The sequence below is a fragment of the Ovis aries genome, chromosome 12, assembly GCF_016772045.2.
Source record: "Ovis aries strain OAR_USU_Benz2616 breed Rambouillet chromosome 12, ARS-UI_Ramb_v3.0, whole genome shotgun sequence".
Classification (NCBI taxonomy): Eukaryota; Metazoa; Chordata; class Mammalia; order Artiodactyla; family Bovidae; genus Ovis; species Ovis aries.
The window spans coordinates 63,219,818-63,239,814 of record NC_056065.1 but is presented as its reverse complement, the minus strand read 5'-3'; the positions used below and the strand labels follow the sequence as shown (position 1 = coordinate 63,239,814).

Sequence of the window (19,997 nt, the reverse complement as noted above, 5' to 3'; positions counted from 1 at the left end):
GGAAACTAGGTTGATTAACTCCTGAGCATTCCACACTGGGATTAAGGAAGGGAGTGATTAGTGAGTCTACCCAAGTACACTCTTCCATGTGAGTCTCTATGGCTCTTATGAAACTCTCCAATTGGAGGCTATTTTTACCAGGTGATGATAGAAATTGGGAGTTGGGGATTCAGGAGAACAGCACAGGCGGGGATAAAAACCATTGATAAAAAGAGCCTTTGCCTCCCTTCTCGTTCCCTCTTTTAGATTCTGGACGAAGCTGCTCTTTCTGGTGTCTGCTGCTGTTTGGTCTTCTGTTCCAGATTGTCACTGTTGCCAGGTAACTGCAAAGCCTTCTGGGGAGCGGCCTGCGCTTGGCTGCCCGCTGGCTGGGTGACTGGGAGGGAGGTGCAAGGAGGCAGAGGTCAAGGTTGACAGGAATGGAAGCGTCAGTGTCTATATATATAAACCAGGGCTGCTGAGACAGCTTCTATGCTTATGGAAGAAGGGGAGGCCTGGAAACATGGAGATAACAAGGAAACACTCAGCACCTCCTTTTCCTATGCATATTAATCTCTGGCACAAATAAAAAGCTAGTAAATATAAAATATTTTAGAAAAGGAATAAACAATTTGACTTACTTTTTTCTTTTTCCTTTAAAAAGAAAACAAATGCCCCTCAACTCCAGAAAACGTGTGTGTATGGACACGACTGTTGGTGCCGGAACCACCTCCATCCAAACCACCCCAGTCTTCCTTCTCAGTACTCAAGGTCAGCTGCCACAGTTGTTCTTCCTGTCAGTGTTGAAAGTGAAAAGCAAAAGTGTTAGTTGCTCAGTCGCCTCTGACTCTTTGTGACCCCATGGACTGTAGCCCGCCAGGCTCCTCTGTCCGTGGGGATTCTCCAGGCAAGAATACTGGAGTGGGTAGCCATTCCCTTCTCCAGGGGCTCTTCCAAACCCAGGGATTGAACCTGGGTCTCCTGCCTTGCAGGCACATTCTTTACCACCTGATCCTGCAAGGGAAGCCCCAGTGACTCTTACTGTCAGCATCAGGGGGAAGATAAATTATTTTCCCAGGCTGCGCAGAGGCCCTTGGAAAGCCATCTCTTGGGTGCTTTTTCTCTCACATATTAAGTGCCGATTCTCCTCTTAAATGAATAATAACTTACACTAGGAAAAGAGCAGAAAGTGAAGCTTAGTAGCAGCTGACTGTCCCCAGCGAATTTCACCGTTCATCAGTAAGCTGAGCATATGTGGGAGGGAATAATCCATTTTCACATGGGCAGTGGCTGTGAATGCCAGCTAAAAGAGACCGGGGAGATGATCCAGATGATTCCTTATTGCAGGGAGGAGGAGAGAGCAGAGGTTAAGTGCTGATCAAGTTCAGGGATGAGACTCTAGATCAAACCTTTTGCAAAAGAGAGAGGATGTCACCATAACTCTCTGGCTTCCGCGTCTTCCAGAGTCCCCTGTCATTAACCTTCAGCCTTTTTCCCCACAGACTGCTTCTGAAACGATCTCCCCCGCCCTCCAAGGGATGTTACCACCTCTTCATCCTGTCCCTGCCGCCTAAATCGACCTGCCATCCATCGCTGAGCAGTTTCCCAGACTCATACTTGGTTTCAAGGTCCTTTGTTAGTTTTCTCCTGGTAAGTGACTGCATCATCTCTCTCTGTCAAGAAATGGTTCACTGACTCCAGCTGAAACAATTTGGTCTTGATTTCTTTATCGATTCCTTCCTTTCCCGAGTCCATATTTTGTACTAACTGTTTTTAATGTTTCAAACGGGATCAGCTGTCAAAAGGGTGCCCAGAGTACAGCTGGTATGGCCTATGGAGATGAGAGAATCCATTATAAGAGATATTAGATTTTTTTTTTAATGGACCACCAAGTCATTGGCCTTGGAGAAACAATATTTTCATTTAAAACATCTGAGATGCTAAAATATACTTAGTTCTATTTTGTTTTAAAATACATGGTTTCTTGCATGCATGCATGCTTAGTCACTTAGTCGTGTCCGACTCTTTGCAACCCCATGGACTGTAGCCCACCAGACTTCTCTGTCCATGAGATTTTCCAGGAGTTGGTTGTCATTTCCTCTTCTAGGGGGTCTTCCAACCCAGGGATTGAACCTGTGTCTCCTGCATTGGTAGGCAGATTCGTTACCACTGAACCACCTGGGAAGACCATGTATGTTTTCTTAAGGCATATAAAAATAGTACATAGACTACTATTTATTGAGCACTTACTATATGCCAGATCCTGAAGAGGCTGCTTTACATATGTCATGAAGTATTGTCAACAGTACTATTGGGAGAGTATCGTTAACTCCATCACTTTTCACTGTGATGCACTGGAGAAGGAAATAGCAACCCACTCCAGTACTCTTGCCTGGAAAATCCCATGGCTGGAAGGCTGCAGTCCATGGGGTCGCTACAAGTCGGACACGACTGAGTGACTTCACTTTTGCTTTTCATTTTCATGCACTGGAGAAGGAAATGGCAACCCACTCCAGTGTTCTTGCCTGGGGAATCCCAGGGATGGGGGACCCTGGTGGGCTGCCGTCTGGGGTCGCACAGAGTCTGACACGACTGAAGCGACTTAGCAGCAGCAGCAGCCACACAAGTGGAAACAAAGTCGCAGAGACCTTGCCTGAGGTCCCGCAGAAAGTGGGCTTCTCCTCCCTGCAGCTTGTGGTCTTAGGTGGCCTCTATCAACAAAACAGTTTTGGTTCCATTCTCGTGTGATAGATGTGAATACAGTGTAACGAATTGACATTCTACAAGCCTGGAACAAAGTAGCTGTCAGTTATCTGGTGCTGTGTAGCAGCACCCCCAAACTTGGTTACAGGAGCCTGTATTATCTCAGAGCTTCTGTGACTCAGGAATCTGGGCACAGTTTAGTTGGGTTCTTTGGCTCGAGTCTCTGCAGATTGTCTTCAGGGCTTCATCTGGGCTGCAGTCATCTCCAGGCTGGACTGGGGAAGGAACTGCTCCTGATCTCACTCAAGTGGTCACTTGGCAGCACTGAGTTCCTCACTGACTGTTGAACTGGCTTCAGTGCTTCTCTAGTTGTTGGCTAGGAATCACCTGTAGTGGGTGGAATCATGGCTCCCAAAGACATCAGGTCTTAATCTCTGAAATATGTGTATGTTATCTTACAATTAAAAAAAAAAAAATTGGGCTTCCCTGGCGGCTCAAGTGGTAAAGAATCCGTTAGCAATGTGAGAGACCCGGGTTTGATCCCTGGGTCGGGAAGAGCCCCTGGAGAAGGGAATGGCAACCCACTGCAGTATTCTTGCCTGAAGAATCAATCCTATGGACAAGGGAGCCTGGCAGGCCACAGTCCATGGGGTGCCAAGAGTTGGACATGACTGAGCACCTAACTCTTTGACTTTGACTTTAAAATTAAAAAAAAAAAATTGTGGTAAAGTCCATAATATAAAATTTACCATATGGTAAAGTTTTTGTGAATGAGATTAAGAGTTAAAAAAAGTTATTTACTTTTGACTGCCCTGGGTCCTGGTTTCTGAGTGGGGCCTTTCTCTAATCGTGGCGAGTGGGGGCTACCCTCCGTTGCGGTGTGTGGGCCTCTCATTATTGCAGAGCACAGCCTCTAGGTGCAGGGCCTCAGTAGTTGTGGCACATGGGCTTAGCTGCCCTGCGCCATGTGGGATCTTCTCAGCCCAGGGACCAAACCCACGCCCCTTGCATTGGCAGGTGGATTCTTTACCTCTGCACCGCCAGAGAAGTCCTAGATTAAGATTTTTGAGATGAGATTTTCCTGGGCTCTCTGGGTGGTCCCTTCAAGCCATCAGCAGTATCCTTGCAAAAGAGAGGCGCAGGGTGACTCGGCACAGGAAAGGAGGGGGCAATGTGACCATAGAGGTGTTGATAGGAAGGACGCAGCCACAAGTCAAGGATGCTGGCAGCCACCAGGGCTGGAAGTGCCAAGGCAAGGATTCTCCCCTAGAGCCTCCAGAGGAAGCCACAGCTTTGCTGACACCTTGATTACAGTCAGTGAAACTCGTTTCAGTCTTCCCATCTCCAGAATGGAGTGAATACATTTCTGTTGTTTTACGCCACCAAGTTTGTGCTCATCTGTTACAGCAGCCATAGGAGCTGATACAACCCCTCAGTCTCTTGCCATGTGGACCTCTCTGCAGGGCATCTCACAAAATGGTACTTTGTTCCATCAGAATGGGCAAGCAGGAAGAGCCAGAGAGAGAGCAGGAGCAAGACGGAAGTCACTGTTGTGGAGCCTCGCTTCAGAGGCGGCTTCCCAGGTGGCTCCGTTGGCAAAGAACCTGCCTGCCAATGCAGGAGACACAGGTTCAATTCCTGGGCCGTGAAGCCTCCCTAGAGAAGCAAATGACAACCAGTTCAACTGTTCTTGTCTGGAAAATTCCATGGACAGAGAAACCTGGTGGGCTACAGTCCATAGGGTTGCAGGAGGCAGACATGACTGAGCACACGGGCACCATTATCATCATCTCAGAGGTGTATCCCATCACTTTTGCCCTAGTCTATAAATGAGAAGGAAGTCACTGGATTCTGACCGCACTGCAGGGGAGGGGATTACGCAAGGGCATGGATGCCAGGAGGCAGGCCTCACTGGGCACCATCTTAGAAGCTTCCCACACAGCAACCATAATATTTGATGTGAGATAAGGGGAAATCAGGAAGTATCTTGAATTGCAGATAGGTCCCTGCTGAGGTTTTTCTGTCTCTGGCCCTGGAGGGCTTTTGTTGGGAATGACTTTACTTCCTGTAGAATCCATTCTGATTCATTCATTCACTTTGCTGGAAAAGTTCAAGCACATACTCTCTACCCACCCTTTTTACATCAACCTGAAATCTCGCATCTTTCATGTGGACTGTTATGATCAAATGGAAGCTTTATATAAATTCCTAATACCCTAAATAAACGCATGACCTTTATCTTCTCTGAGAGAGGGAGAAACAGGAGATACCCGCAGAGAGATTCCATCCAGGGCTGATGTATATGATTTATTTATAACCATTGAAGCGATGTTGTTGCTGGGTTTATACTGAAGTGAATAGATGGTTGCATTAAGCTCTGGTCATCTGGAAAGAGACATTCCACAAAATAGCTGAACTGATGGCGCTGCCTTCAGATCTCTCCCTCCCCCACCCCAGCCCCTGTGCATCGGCACTATATTAGGTCCCCCTGCTGCCCCAGGGCACTATTGTCTGTGACTTAGCGTCACATCTCTTACTGGGTTGCAGTGAAGCATCCCAGGATTTCTTGGGTGCTTTGCAGACCGACTACATCCTAACCACCTGAGGAATTTGATTAAAATGCATATATCCACACCCAACCCAGTTCTACTAAATCTATGAAATCTGCTGTGGGACCTAGAAACCTATATTTTAAATAAGCTTCCCAGGTGATTCTTAGGCACAGTAAAGATGAGAATGCTAACATAAACCAGATTCCCTCCTCAAGCGGCTTTCCTAGCTATTTATGAATGCTACCTCTGCTCTATGATATTCATATTTTTTTGCAGTCACCTTTTAAAGTATTTGGAAATTCTTAACCCATTTATTTCCTAGTAAGTGGTCTTTTACCACTGGTGGTAGGCGTGAAGATTTGGAGTGTTACATATGTAACCATGTAAAGTGTAATGGTGGTGTTTGCATCTTTAGAGTATTTACGGCAAATTGTGTAGGTTTTACTTTTTGGTAATGATATAGAGTTTCTTTTCTTTGTAAGTTTGTTTCAGTGGAAAGGAAGAAGTTGGTTTAAAGAAAACATTAAATAAGTAATAGAATAGGTGGTATACAGATCTGGTGGGCTTCCCTGGTAGCTCAGCTGGTAAAGAATCTGCCTGCAATGTAGGAGACCCCAGTTCGATTCCTGGGTTGAGAAGATCCCCTGGAGAAGGGACAGGCTACCCACTCCAGTGTTCTTGGGCTTTCCTGGTGGCTCAGTCAGTAAAGAACTGGCCTGCAATGCAGGAAACCTGGGTTCAGTCCCTGGGTTGGGAAGATCTCCTGGAGGAGGACATGACAACCCACTCTAGTGCCTAGAGAATCCCATGGACAGAGGAGCCTGGCGGGCTACAGTCCATGGGGTTATAAAGAGTTGGACATGACTGAGCGACTAAACACAGCACAGCACATACAGATTTGGCAGAAATAATGACCAACATAATCAATCAAATGGCTGAAATCTGGGAAATCCTCTCTTTACCCAGAGGAAGGCTCTCTGTGGATTTCAGGCATCACTGTGGGAATTGGAGGAGGCATTTGGGGGCAGAAAGGACATTTGTAGGTCACTGTCCATAATTTTGTGTGGGGCAGGCCATGGTGATCTGTATCAGTTATCAAGGTGATCAGAATAAATAGCTGAGACACACTTTCAGATGTGTCTCTTGTGAATAAAAAGAGCAGAGGGATAAATAATTGCAAACTAGTGCAATAAAGCTGTATAGAGCCATAAACTTCTTTAATATCAGGACTGGCTCTTGGCAAAATGCAGTGGAGATGAAGCCCCTCCCCCAGGTCCTTTGTCTGTCATTGTCAAAGCACCCGCCTCTCCTCCTTTCTTTCCTTTCCCCTTCCTTCTCTCCCACCCTGTCCCCATCAAATTTATGCTCAAGTTTTCATTGTTTTCGGAGCTGTGTGTGACCCATGTTATTCCAAAGCATTGGTCTTCAAATCCTGTTGGATTGAAGCATTCTACCACAAAAATTAACTAATGGATATCTTTTCTTAATCTGGAAACAAACAAAAAACCCTTTCTTTTTTAGCAATAAAGCAGTTACTTTACTTACAGATAATTATAATACATCTATTAACATAGATAGGAGAAGGCAACGGCACCCCACTCCAGTACTCTTGCCTGGAAAATCCCATGGACGGAGGAGCCTGGTAGGCTGCAGTCCATGGGGTCACGAAGAGTCAGACACGACTGAGCGACTTCACTTTGACTTTTCACTTTCATGCATTGGAGAAGGAAATGGCAGCCCACTCCAGTATTCTTGCCTAGAGAATCCCAGGGATGGGGGAGCCTGGTGGGCTGCTGTCTATGGGGTCGCACAGAGTCAGACACGACTGAAGCGACTTAGCAGCAGCAGCAGCAGCAGCAGCATTGACATAGATACTTATAATATCTATGCCATATGACATATGTTAAAACAATTTGATGTGTTTGAAAGCTTGATTTGTTGTACAATATATTAATAAGTGTTTTTTTCCTATCTATTTGAATTTCACTACCCGTTTGAGATCTTAGGACTCTGTTGGCCTTATGGTAGCCACTAATCACACGGGGCTATTGAGTCCTTAACTTGGGGCTAGTCTGAACTAAGACACGCTGTCAGTGTAAAATACATACTGAATTTCAACAACTTGGTATAACAAAAGAGAATGTAAAATGTACGCTTAATAATTTTAAAACATTGAGTATGTGTTTAAATTATAACATTTTGGCTATATTATATTAAAATATATCATGCAAATTAATTTCACCTCTTTCTTTTTACCTTTTTTAATGTGGCCACTGAAAGTGAAAAAAAAAAAAAATGAAATTTGCTCAGTCATGTCCTACTCTTTGAGACCCCATGGACTATACAGTCCATGGAATTCTCCAGGCCAGAATACTGGAGTGGGTAGCCTTTCCCTTCTCCAGGGGATCTTCCCAACCCAGGGATCAAACCCAGGTCTCCTACATTGCAGGTGGATTCTTTAACAACTGAGCTATCAGGGAAGCCCAATGTGGCCACTAGAAAATTTAAAATTTCCTTATGCGGCTCATATTAGCATGTTAGCAGTTCACATATTTCTATGAACAGCATTGCCTTAGAAAATACTAAGTTCAACTTGCAATAAACCCCGATCTTTTATTGACTTGACGCTGAGTGATCATAGGTTCTGAGCCTCACAACACCCTCTGAGTGCTGACAATACAAAGCCAAGTCTTTGTTTCCTAACTTGGGTATTTAGGTCAATTCCCTCATCTCCTTAGTTAATATTAGTAGATTCTATTACCGAGAGATCATCTTGGTCAAGCCTAATTCTTACAAAACCACACCTTATAATGAGACAACATTAAAATGCACGAGAAATTATTTGGATCAACTACAAAGTCAGAGAAGGATGTAGGAATACCAGGTTATTGAAAACATGTTTGTGACAAGACCAAGATTCCTTCAAGCATTTTCTCTGTGGCTTATAGACGAGCAAATTCTGATCTTTTCAACTGGCAATAACACCTTCCTCTCAGGTGTGATGTCTGGACATCAGAAAGCTTTTTCTGCTGCATGTATCATAAACCAGGCATTAAAAACTATAACCGTAACTATTATGATTGAATTCTTCAGCTTCCGGTCAAATCAATACCTATCTATGAATGTAGAGAATCAGTTTATATATTGTGGTGGTGGTGTTATTATTTAGTCGATCAGTCGTGTTTGATTCTTGTGACCCCATGGACTGAAATCCACCAGGCTCCTCTGTTCATGGGATTTCCCAGGCAAGAATACTGGAGTGGGTTGCTATTCCCTTCTCCAGGGAATTTTTCTGATTCAGGGATTGAACCCGCATCCCCTGCATTGGCAGGTGGATTCTTTACCACTGAGCCACCTGGGAAGCCCAATTGTATTGTGACTGATCTGCTTTTTGTTTACCCAAATCTGAAGCCAAAATAAATAACTTGGTATTCAGGCTGTGTCTTTTGTTCTAGCCACGCCATTAGATAGAATACTATTGGCTCCACGCATCTCTGTTAGGCTGTCAGTGTGGTGACTGCACATACTCCTAATTTTATTGGACAGCGTAGACCTACCTTCATTACTTTCCTCCTTACCTTGACCCGTGGCTGACCCTTGACATCATCCTTAGCAACACCTCCTTTGCTTCCTTGGTCTTCAAGCTGTCTCCAGCCTCCTGGTGCTTCAGTGTGGTCTCAGCTTAGAGAAATGGGTAAGACTCGCTCCAGGGCATTGTCCCAGTCCTGTCCTGGCCCAGGCTTATACCTGGACCTAAATCCCAGTTGTAGCCTAACCCCTATCTGCTGGTTGTATTTGTCTCTTTTTTTTTTAATTTAAATTATATGACATTTTTATTTTAGGATGCAAAAACAAAAGTGAGCAAACAAACAAACAAAAACCTTGAAATAGGCTTGTCAAATGATGTAAATTCATCCTTTCCATGGAAGCAGAAGGTAGATCAGTGCAGGTTATCCTCAGGGCCTCATACATCCTGCTTCACTGCTGCTTGCACTCTGCTGGGTTTTGATCCTTCTTTGGGTCCTAGTCTGGATCATTTTCCTCATCTCCTTCTTCTTCCCCTTCCTCATCGGCTTCTTCACCTTCTTCATCATAATTATCATCATCTTCAATAGCTTCTCCAGTAAAGCATAACACTGATCTTGGGATTATACGCTCACGTAAAAAGCGACCAGTTTGAAAGTCTGCAGCGAGGATAGCTTCAGAGTCATCATCCAGATCTCCACTCTCAGGAACTTCAGGAGGGGCCAAAAAATTAAAGAAAGAGTCATTAGAAACTGTTTTGGTCACAGTATGAACTGTCCCACGTCCCTTGTGTTTCTGCTGCTTCTTAATCGTTTTCAAGGTGACATTCTTCCCTTTTTTCCAATCTATCTGGCACCCTGTACAACCCATAATTTCTGGTCCATCAAAAGAAAAGGGATCAGAATCATCTGGTTCTGACCTCATCCTGTATGTCTTTGTCAACACTTCATTGGTGAAATATTCATTGGGTTCAAAGTGAAATTCTAAGACAAAACTCATGGGTTGACCAGCATCTGAGAACTTCACTTTAATATCTTCCAAGTGCTTCAGAATAGGCTCATCATGTTCCTGAACCATATCACTGAGCAAGTCAACAGTCTTAAAAACGGTCAGCCAAAACTCAGGAATTCCCTTGGGATCTTCTTTTTCTTCATCCTTTTTCTCATCTTCAATCTTGGCCTTTTCCTTTAGCTCCTCCGAAATTTCATCTTCCTCATCTGGTTTCCATTCACATTCTTCTTCTGTAGGTTCATAAATGGCATTAATGATCTCAAATCGCTTATCAAACAGAGGCTGATAAAGAACAGCATACTTTCTTTCAAGATCATGAACTTCCTCATAGAATTTGGCTTCTATCTGTGCACATTTAACTTGAAGGTTTTTGAGAGCATTCACTCGTCTTTTAACTACCCTAGGCAAGCTTTCAATGTATCCTATTGGTGTTTCTACCAGACCATCAAGTCTTTTCTTGAAGGGCTGCAAGAATCTGAGGATTTTGCATCATCTGAACAGTCAGCTGACGCGCTTTGATTTTTGTTTCTTCACCAGTTTCTTCTTCTTCTACTTCTTCAACATCATCCAAATCTTGATCAAGTTCAGACTGTTCTTTGTTGTCGATGTCTGCCATGTTGTACAAATGCCAAGTATTTTCAAAAATGGCAAATTTTGTTTTCCAGCTCAGCTCTCCGGTGGCGAGCGCGGGGAGCCGAGCGGCCCGAGCTGCGCAGGCAGTGACTCAGGGCGGCGGCGGGAGGAGCAGACGGCGCTAAAAAAGCTGGTTGTATTTGTCTTATCCCACCAAAATTCCTTACACGTTTCACACCTGATGTCCTATGTCAGCTAGCAAGTTTAAACAGTCAACAAAACCAATGGAAAAAAAAAAAAGCAGATGGATATTAAAAGGCAGCATCATAATTCTGCAATCTTCACTGAATTCCCCCAGGTAATTCATTTCCTGGAATATTGAGCATGGTATATCATTTCTTACCCAATGCACTTGGGACTGTCTGAAACACAAGACAAATAATCTTGCCACAAAATTGTGTTGAGATTTAATTAACAGAAAACACTATAAAACACCTGTTATCAGACACTGTGAGGAGTCACTGCCTATAACCACAGCATTTGTATATCTGATCATACTCTGTTGTTAAATCCATTCATCTCACTCACACCTTTGATGTATAAATCCTTTTTCAGAGCAGACTATTAGAACCATGAGATGCACTTGCTTCTGAGTTTGGGTTTCCTGTATGTCCCATATACAGGGTATTTTGAGTTCCTAGTTTGACCTTTCAGCTTGGTTATATTAGGCTGTTGATGGCTTCACTTGGTAATTTCTGGGAAACGGCAGTAACAACTGGCTGTGTAGCCAGAACTCCCCCTGAGGTACGTGCTACAGGAGATCATCTAGGGAGTTGCCAGGGTGAGGAAACTTTGGTTCTTTTTTGCTGTAGCTGCCATCCCACTTTTATTGTTAAAGGCTCTTTCGTTTGTCAGGGATGTCTACTCAAGCAGCCTTTCTTTTTTTCTGTTACAGCACATCCATATTTGTCAATCATACTGTAGCATACTTTCTTCAAATTTGAAGAAACTGGGCTATAAGATAACCTAAGAAATCCTGATAAATCTTATTCCATAAATCTTACTTGGTAGCTCTAATTAACCCCTATGAAACTATCTAACCCCTATGAAACCCCCCAGGTTTCTTCAAAGATGGAATCACACTTTTCACACACCCCTGTTAATATCCTGGGAGTATAGTTGAGGAAAACATGCAAGTCAGTCACAAATGTCAGTTCTTTCTTTGTTAGTCTTCTGGAGTTATCCTTGTTGATTCCCACTGCTGGTAATCTAGTCATATCCCTTCTCTGCTCATGACTGAGCCACTGCAATCATCTTCCAACTCGTCTTTCCGACTTCACTGTCTCCCTTATGCAATTCATCCTCTGTGCTTTTCGTGCTTAGTAGTTCAATCATGATCAACTCTTTACGACTGTTTGGACTGTAGTCTGCCAGCTCCTCTGTCCATGGGCTTCTCCAGGCAAGAATATGGCAGTGGGTTTCTACTTCCCTCCTCCAGGGGATCTTCCCGACCCAGGGATCGAACTGTGTGTCCCACATTGCAGGCAGATTCTTTATCCACTGAGCCATCAGGCATCCTCTGTACTGTACTAATATAGGCAGCCTATTATTGAGCAATCTACTTGAGTTGAAAGTCAGGCTCAGAGAGATTAGGAACCACTAACACGGTCCCATAGGCACCAAGTGGCCGAGATAAGAAGTCTATTATACTGGTGTTTTCAAACTGATCTGTAGAACCCTGAAAGTCTAAAGACATTCTCAAGTAGCTTTCAGTGAATTTGTGTTTGCATTTAAGTCACAGTCTGTTAACCATGAGCATGTGCTAGACCACCTGAGTGACCATCCCATGACTGAGGGCTGGCATGCAGTCTCACTACCTGTCTTTGTGCTCATTGTAATGCTGGGAACAAGTAGTAAGCTTTAACTGGGATGGATTTTGGGGAAAAAAGGGCAGATTGAGGATTTTTTTCAGCAGTAATTTCAAGAATCTTGATCTGTACAAAGACTTTCCCATCTTTTCTAGCTCTAAGGTCATGGATCAGCTGTTCCGCTGGTAGGTTTACCCTCTCTCTTTAGGGTGAGATGGGCACAGATGGGTGACACAAGGCTTGGGGAATAAGCAGAAGGAAATGACTCTATGGTATCAGGTCAACAAGAAATCAGGTTGGAATCCAACTGCCAGTCAGTGAACCACAAGCAACAGATTGGAGAAATTAAAAATACTAGTGTGGAGTCAAATCTCTTAGATGAAGGATTACTGGGTTAACACCTGTCTAAGATCTCCAGAGGCTACAAATATCTCTGAGTGGGTGTGAAGGAACTGCCAGCTTGCCAGAGGATTAGTGCCTGTGATTGGAAATGAATGGACAATTAAAGATCCTTGAGAATTTTTCAAAGCAAGTCCTGGGTGAGGATGGGAAGAGAGAATGCAGGACAGAGATTCTGCAGAAGACCTGCCCTGGTGGATTTTCCTGCAGCAGAGGGAAGTGAAGGTTTCTCTAACCCCTCTGTCTTTCAGTGCAATGCAGTGATTTTCAAATGTGGGTCAGGGGATGGGTCACATCAGACTTGCTTATAGTGCTGGTTAAAAATACAGTTTTCTGGGACTGAATCAAAATCTCAGAGTTTCACGGAATGGGACTGGTTAGTTGTAGCATTCTAGAAAGTTTTAAAGCATGTTAAAACCCTGCTTAAGAAGGATAACCCGTTAACGCTCTATCCATTAGCCTGATTGATTTTCTTATGGACAGCAAGAGTGACATGGGTTCTATCATGAGTCAGGGTTGAAGATAGTGGAGGACTGCTCATGTTAAGGAAAAGATACTAAAACAAAGGGTGGGGAACTATTTCAATCTCTTGGGCTTGCCCATTTTTTTTCCTACTTATAAGGCCTTTGCAGACTGTCCTCACTATCTTTTCCAAACCTGACCCTTATATCCCATTGCCTTTGCTTTCAAGCTCAGGAAACTTTTTCTTCTTCAGCTCTTTTTGGGTGTGTTTGGATTTTGCCTGAACACGGTCTGCCACACTTGCCCTATGTTATTTTTAGTGTCTTCTTTGCATACGTGCCCTGAGGAAGTGAGATACTCCGTAAATTCTTTCTTCTGATGAATATTTGATTGGCAGCCTTAAAATTTTTCTTTGTGTTTAAATTATAAACTCACTGCAAGCGCAAGGCACCTTTCACAGTCTTTTAAACTCCGTGTCAATATGTGTTCTTGTAGAGCTATAATTACCTATTATTTCATAGCTTTCCAAATTAAATATTCATTAAACAAAAGCTGAAAATAGTGTTAAATCTATATAAAATTTTTGATGTGCAAAATTTGCTTATCAGTATGTTAATGTTATTTTATCAGAGTTTGACTTCTGTGGTAAGGAAGGACATTATATTTCTTAAGAATGCTGCTTTTTGAAGCCATTCATATTATAGACTATTGCACATTTTCACAGAATAATGAATTATTATGTGACTGAGGGAGTTAACGAAATGTAAATGAGAAACAATTTCGCCGTACTGTCTTTGGAGACACAATGTGATTTTTAAATAAAAATGGAAGCTTCCCACTTTTGCCCATACAGAATTCACATAATGAGTGAAAGGGAGAGACCGGACAGAGGTAGAAGCAGAGCTGCCTTCTGATATGGAAGAAATCTCTGTCAGGGCCTCACCCACCCAGACCACTTTCCTTCCTCTCAAGGTATTCTGGGCTGAAGAGAGATGAAGTTACGACAAGCCAATGTCTTTATCATCTGTGCAGACATAAACGCCCGAGGGAAAGAAAGTCTCCGATACAATTAGCCATTCCATGTAAAATTTTTTATCCTGGTAATACCTGAACCTTGACCTGAAAAAATCATGCAGCAAGCCTTGTAAAAGAGGCCGCAGTGGCTTGTCTCATCCCATTCCCACTTGCCAGAGACAACCATCTTTAAGTGACTCTGTTTTTAGTGCTTTTGATGGTTACCTTTCTGTTTCTGCATAATATACTTGCCCCGCTAATTTGTGAGTGGTTATTTTAGGATACATCTATGAGAACCCCCTATTAAGAAGGAATATTATACTGTTCTCTTCCTCTTCTAATTTTAATGCAATTATTGTTCTTTTGTTGGTTTCTTTTGTTGAATCTTCATAAAGATAAACCTTACATCTTTTCTGGTTCAGGCTACTTTAGACCCTATTTCCTGATACCTTGCCATATTAGATGAGGATTTTGGCACATCTGCCCTTCCGCTTTTTCTTCCTCTTCTTTAGCTTCATTGAGTTTCAGTGTTTGGATTTCACTGATACTCTTTGTATTGACCAACATTAACCCTTACATGAAGCTTCTTTTACCTGTGCTTGCTAGGGTGAGTCTCTATTCTTTAGGATCTAAAGAGTTCAAATGGAAATGCTTTGGATCTTATTAATATTATGTATAGAATTAAATATATTTTCTTACGTACTTTGAAGTTATCCAGAGCATTTCCCCATATCTTTATGTTCTAAATTATCATCCTTCATGACTGAAGACTATTCTAATATATTAGAAACACACTGAAGCCTTGACTTTGGTATTTAGCCAAACATGCTATTCACCTTTGGTTCAGGTTTGTTCTCTGAAGCCCTGATATGTGTATGTCTGCATCAGTATCATTTCTGATGTCTATGAGCTTGATTGTGAGTAGTGATTGTGCAATCACTTATTTACCATCATAAAATATCAGCATAACAGTATCTGTAAAATGAACACATCATATTATTCAGATTTATTATTAATGTTGAAATACTGAGATATTGAAACATTCGAATAAAAGTAATTTTTAGTTTAGATGTAACTTGGAGTAAAAAATGTCTTTATGCATTTTACTCACTTAAATCTCTCAGTCAAATGAAGTATAAACATATATTTTTGCAAGAGTAAAATTCTGGAAAAACTAACATGACTATGAGAACTATAATTTTATATATAAAAATACTCCTAAGGAATTTCAAATAGTAAAAGAATGTCAGTATTATAATAATGGGATATATTAGCTGAATTCCTTTAGAGAAAACTATATGCCTTCAGAAGCTACAAGTACTTGTAACATTAAATAAGTTAAAATACAAGGTGGAGAAATATAGAATATACGCCAGAATTCCCATTTTTGTAGAATTATCTGGTATCTAAGATTAGTACTATTCAACAAAATAGCCTATAAGAACTGTATTTAGCTTCTTAATATATTTTTAAAATCGGAGGATAATTGCTTTACAATGCTGTTCTGGCCTCCACTGTTTAGCATTTAGTTTTTAGTTGCTTAATTCCATTAAGGTCATGAGTTTCTCAAGTAAAGGTTCTATTTGGAAATTGTTCACATTTTATGAGGATGAATAAAAAGCAGAATGTCAATTTTATTGCCTTGAAATGTCAGGAAGAGAAAAACTTCAAATCATAAAAAACATAATTCATCATAAACGATCTTCAATCCAATACTTATAATCTACTGTTCTACATACTCTCTCTATATTAACTCACTTAATTCTCTCACTGATCCTATGAAGTATGGGTATTATTAGCCCATTCTGCAGAGGAAGAAACTAAAGCTCTGAGAGATTAACTCATTTATCCAGGGTCACACAGCTAGGAAGTGGTAAAGCAGAACTCAAGCAATTTGACTTGAATTCATACTCTTATCCAAAGTGTCATTTCTTAAATGAGAGATACCTGAAAATTGCTTAGATGGGGTTTCTGGCACATAGTAAGCATCCCCTAAAAGTTAACTTTTACCTTCAGTTGCTGGGATGGGATGGGGAATACTGGAGCAAGAGAGAGGAAAGAGCCAATGGGATATTCGTCTTTTACTGTCTCAGCCTCTAGAAGAAGGTACCTGGTCCCAGGGATCCAAGAAGCCAGCTTCAGCCAGGAGGGTCTAAGATAACGAACTCCTGTATTAGAAGACTCAGGCCTGGCTGTAGGGCCCCTGGAGTTCAAGGACCTGCTGCACTGCACAGGCTGTTGTGGCTGGGCTCCTTCCCTAGGTTTCTTCTCACTTTGTAAGGGTGACCATGCAGATGAATGCAAGAGTTTCTTTAACATTGAGTGCATTACTTTCTGGCTTTGCTGGGAAGGATTGCAGCTGAACAGAAATTTCAGTGGAGGAGCACGTTAGCATTGGCCTTGGGGATTGTCACAGACTTTGCACTACCCCTAGGTGAAGATAGGGTTACTTCTGGTGAATACTTGTAAGCATTCTGCAGAGAAAGCTTTAAAATACAAAGCTATTTTCTTTAAAACAAAGGTTTAGAAACCTAAGGGTTTTTCTAGGATTGGCATTGAATGTACAGGCACAAATGAAATTCTTTCCTAAGGGCAATCCGTGCCAGCTTACTGCAATTAACAAAGAAGTACAAACTGCCAGCTACAGAGAAGCCACTGAGTAGGAGTTATCAGGCCCAGATGTTAAAGATTCAGAGAAAAGTCAAGCAGTGCTAATAGCAGTTGTGGAAGCTGAGACAGCTATTGTACTTGTGCCTGCTGCTGCTGGTGCTGCGAAGTCGCTTCAGTCGTGTCCGACTCTGTGCGACCCCATAGACGGAAGCCCACCAGGCTCCTCTGTCCCTGGGATTCTCCAGGCAAGAACAGTGCAGTGGGTTGCCATTTCCTTCTCGAATGCATGCATGCATGCTAAGTCACTTCAGTTGTGTCCGACTCTGTGCGACCCTAGGGACAGCAGCCCATCAGGCTCCTCTGTCCACAGGATTCTCTAGGCAAGAATATTGGAGTGGGTTGCCGTTTCCTTCTTACTTGTGCCTAAGTGTTCACAATTTATTAACTAGTTTCTCTGTTGTGCAAACTTTAAAAGGTGTGCAAATGTTAGTTATTCATGAATTGTTAACTTTAATGTTCTATTAGTTTAGTGGGGTTGTGCGTTGTTTGTTTTTCAAGCTCAGTTAATGTGTCTTTCTTCTGGCTGGGCCTGAGGAAGGCCTGGCTGATTGATTCACATGATTTCAACCTTGGGCATCACTGTGTAGCTGAGGCTACCAGAGTTCTCGACAGACAGACTAGTTGAAAATACACTACTTCTAGAATCCCAAGAATACCAGCCATACAAGCTCAACCCTACAACATGGTGCTGGGTATCAGCAAGTTCATTTTTTGGTTCTTCTTCTGACTCCTGGGGTTCAGTGGGTCCCACAGCTACCCTGGCCCTTCTTACTGCTCCTCCTCAATTGAGGGGCTCTTGGATCCCAGAGCTAGCATTCATCTGCATTCATGTCACCAGGTCCCCTCTTGTGTGTTCTTTCTCCTGACTCTGCAGGATAACGAGATTATTTTGCTAGTTTTGAAAACGTGGGAAGATTTAGATGTTCTTCTTGGTCTAAGAAGTGTACAAAGAAGTGTTAAGACACACCTAGTCTGAGTCCAGGAAGTTAGCAACAGCCCTCTAGGGGAGCGTAGTGAGCATCTCTTATGTTTTGGGGTCTGTTTTAGTCATTAACTTCGGGACATATTTCTATAATACCTTTATTATTTTTTAAGATTTTGTTTTGAGGTGGACCATTTCAAAAGTCTTTATTGAATTTGTTATACTCTTGCCTCTGTTTTGTTTTGGTTTTTGGGCTGCAAGGCAAATGGGATCTTAGCATCTTCACCAGGGATTGAACCTGCACCCCCTGCACTGGAGGGTGAAGCCCCACCACTGGGCCACCAAGGAAGTCCTCTATAATACTTTAAAAATTTAGAATCGTCAGTAGTTCTGAATATATAATGGAAAATTAATCTGAAATTGCATTATATAAAGGAATAATTTACATACATTTAAAACTTGCTCTCATGATATATTGGGTTGCATTACTATTGTGGCTGGCAGCCTCCAACATGGCCCCCAAGGATCCCAGCCTCCTGGTTTCCACACTCTGTGTCGTCTCCTCCTGTGATGAGGGACGGTCTGTGGGACCAGAAGAATCCAGCATAGTAGTGGTATGTCGCTTTTGACATTAGGTTATAAAAGTGCAGTTTCTGCCTTGGGCACTCTCTTACTCCTTTGCTCATATTCTCTCTGTCCTTCTGTCTCTGTCTTTCTTTCTCTCAGTCTCTCTCTTTTTTTAAATTTAAATGTATTTATTTTAACTGGAGGCTAATTATTCTCAGTCTCTCTTGAATCACTACGTTGGGGGAAGTCAGCTTCCTGGTCAGGAAGGAACTCAGGCGGCCAATGGAACCAAGCCCATGTGGGGAGACACTGAGGCCCGAGGACTGACAACTGGACTGTGAATTTGTCGGAACCAGAGTCAGACCCATCCAGAAAAAGCACTCCTGGATTCCTGAGCTTCATGAAACCGTGATGGGAAATCATACATATTGATTAAGTTTTGGAGCATGTAATTGGTTAAATCATGTTTGCCCCAAATCATGCCCACTCAGAACCTCAGAATGTGACCTTATTTGAAAATAGACCCTTTGCAAATGTAATTAGTTAAGATGAGGTCATACCAAGGTAGGATGAGTCGTTAAGCCAGTGACTGGTGTCTTTATAAGCAGAGGAGAGGATATACAGAGATGCAAGCAAGAAGGCCGTGTGACGATGGAAGCAGTGCAGTCGCTCTGTTGGGTACTGAGTTTCTGAGCGGGGTTGGCAGGGGAGTGAGAATGATGCTGAAAGTGCAGGGTTAGTGTACCTCTGAGAGCCCCGAATGACCAGTTGAAGAACTTTGAATTTATTTAGTAGCTAGTAGGGTATCAGTGGATGATTTTTTGAGCAGAGAAATGAGACATTATCCTTTCCATGGATAGTTTCATTTTAAGAGAAAACCTAATGCTTTAAAAAGATTTATACTCTTATATAATAGGAATTTAAGGTCATAGAGCAGGTTAGTGAAGATATTTGTGAAAGAGCTTTCAACAGTCTCAAATTACACTATGTAGGTCCATTGCTCTCTTATGACTAGTCATTTTCCTATAATAATCTGAGGTTAAATTCAGTCATTTTTCAAAAACCCATTTGCAACTTTTGGGATACTGAAATAGAAATTATAAAGGCTCAAAGGGAGAAAAAGGAAAGAAAAAGAAAGTGAAAAAAGACTTTTTTCCTCTTCAAATCTCCTTTATCTTTTGGAAAAAATTTAAAGTGCTGAATAAAATATTTAAGATAAATTTTTGATAACAACGATAAAACTATCAGATGATTTAAAAGAGAAACATCTGAGGAAGCAGAAATTGTATGAATAGCACAGAAACTAAGACCAATTATGCCTACTCTGATTGGAGCCTAGGGTAAGTGGAATAAATTAGATTGGAAAGAATGGGGGGTGGGGTGGGTGGGTGGTATGGTCAAATTAGACAGGGAGATTGGAGGAAAAAGACAATTTTGTGAGCAATCCGGTTAGAGCATGTAGCATATTTTATATTCTTTGCTATTAACAGCAGTAGCTGTAAATTATAGAAACATATTGCATTAATATTGATTTCTCTGCTTTACATTTTTTCCTCTTTCCCCAATCTGTATAAATGAAAAAGAGCCTTTTCCTTTGGATTTTGAGAATTTCCAGAAGCTTTAATATTTTGGCTTCAAGGTATCCTATTTCTCCTACATCCACCTCAATTTTCTCCTTTTTGGTGTCACTTATAAAAGTACATTTCCTTTTAATACATGAATTATTAGAAAGGATCTAGTTTTTAATCTCTT

At 42.1% G+C, this 19,997-nt stretch overlaps 1 long non-coding RNA gene and 1 pseudogene across 2 annotated transcripts in view; one reads left to right on the top strand and one right to left on the bottom strand.

Moving 5' to 3' along the window:
- Window positions 1-235: 235 nt before the first annotated feature.
- Window positions 236-19,997, top strand: part of LOC121816103 (uncharacterized) — a 34,932-nt gene continuing 15,170 nt past the window's right edge. For both annotated transcript variants that reach the window (XR_009595744.1, XR_006055572.2), the window contains exons 1-3: window positions 236-319; window positions 644-750; window positions 1,482-1,629. This is a non-coding gene — a long non-coding RNA (uncharacterized LOC121816103). The remainder of the gene's footprint in view (window positions 320-643; window positions 751-1,481; window positions 1,630-19,997) is intronic.
- LOC101104258 (nucleosome assembly protein 1-like 1) lies at window positions 9,243-10,512 on the bottom strand (annotated as a pseudogene).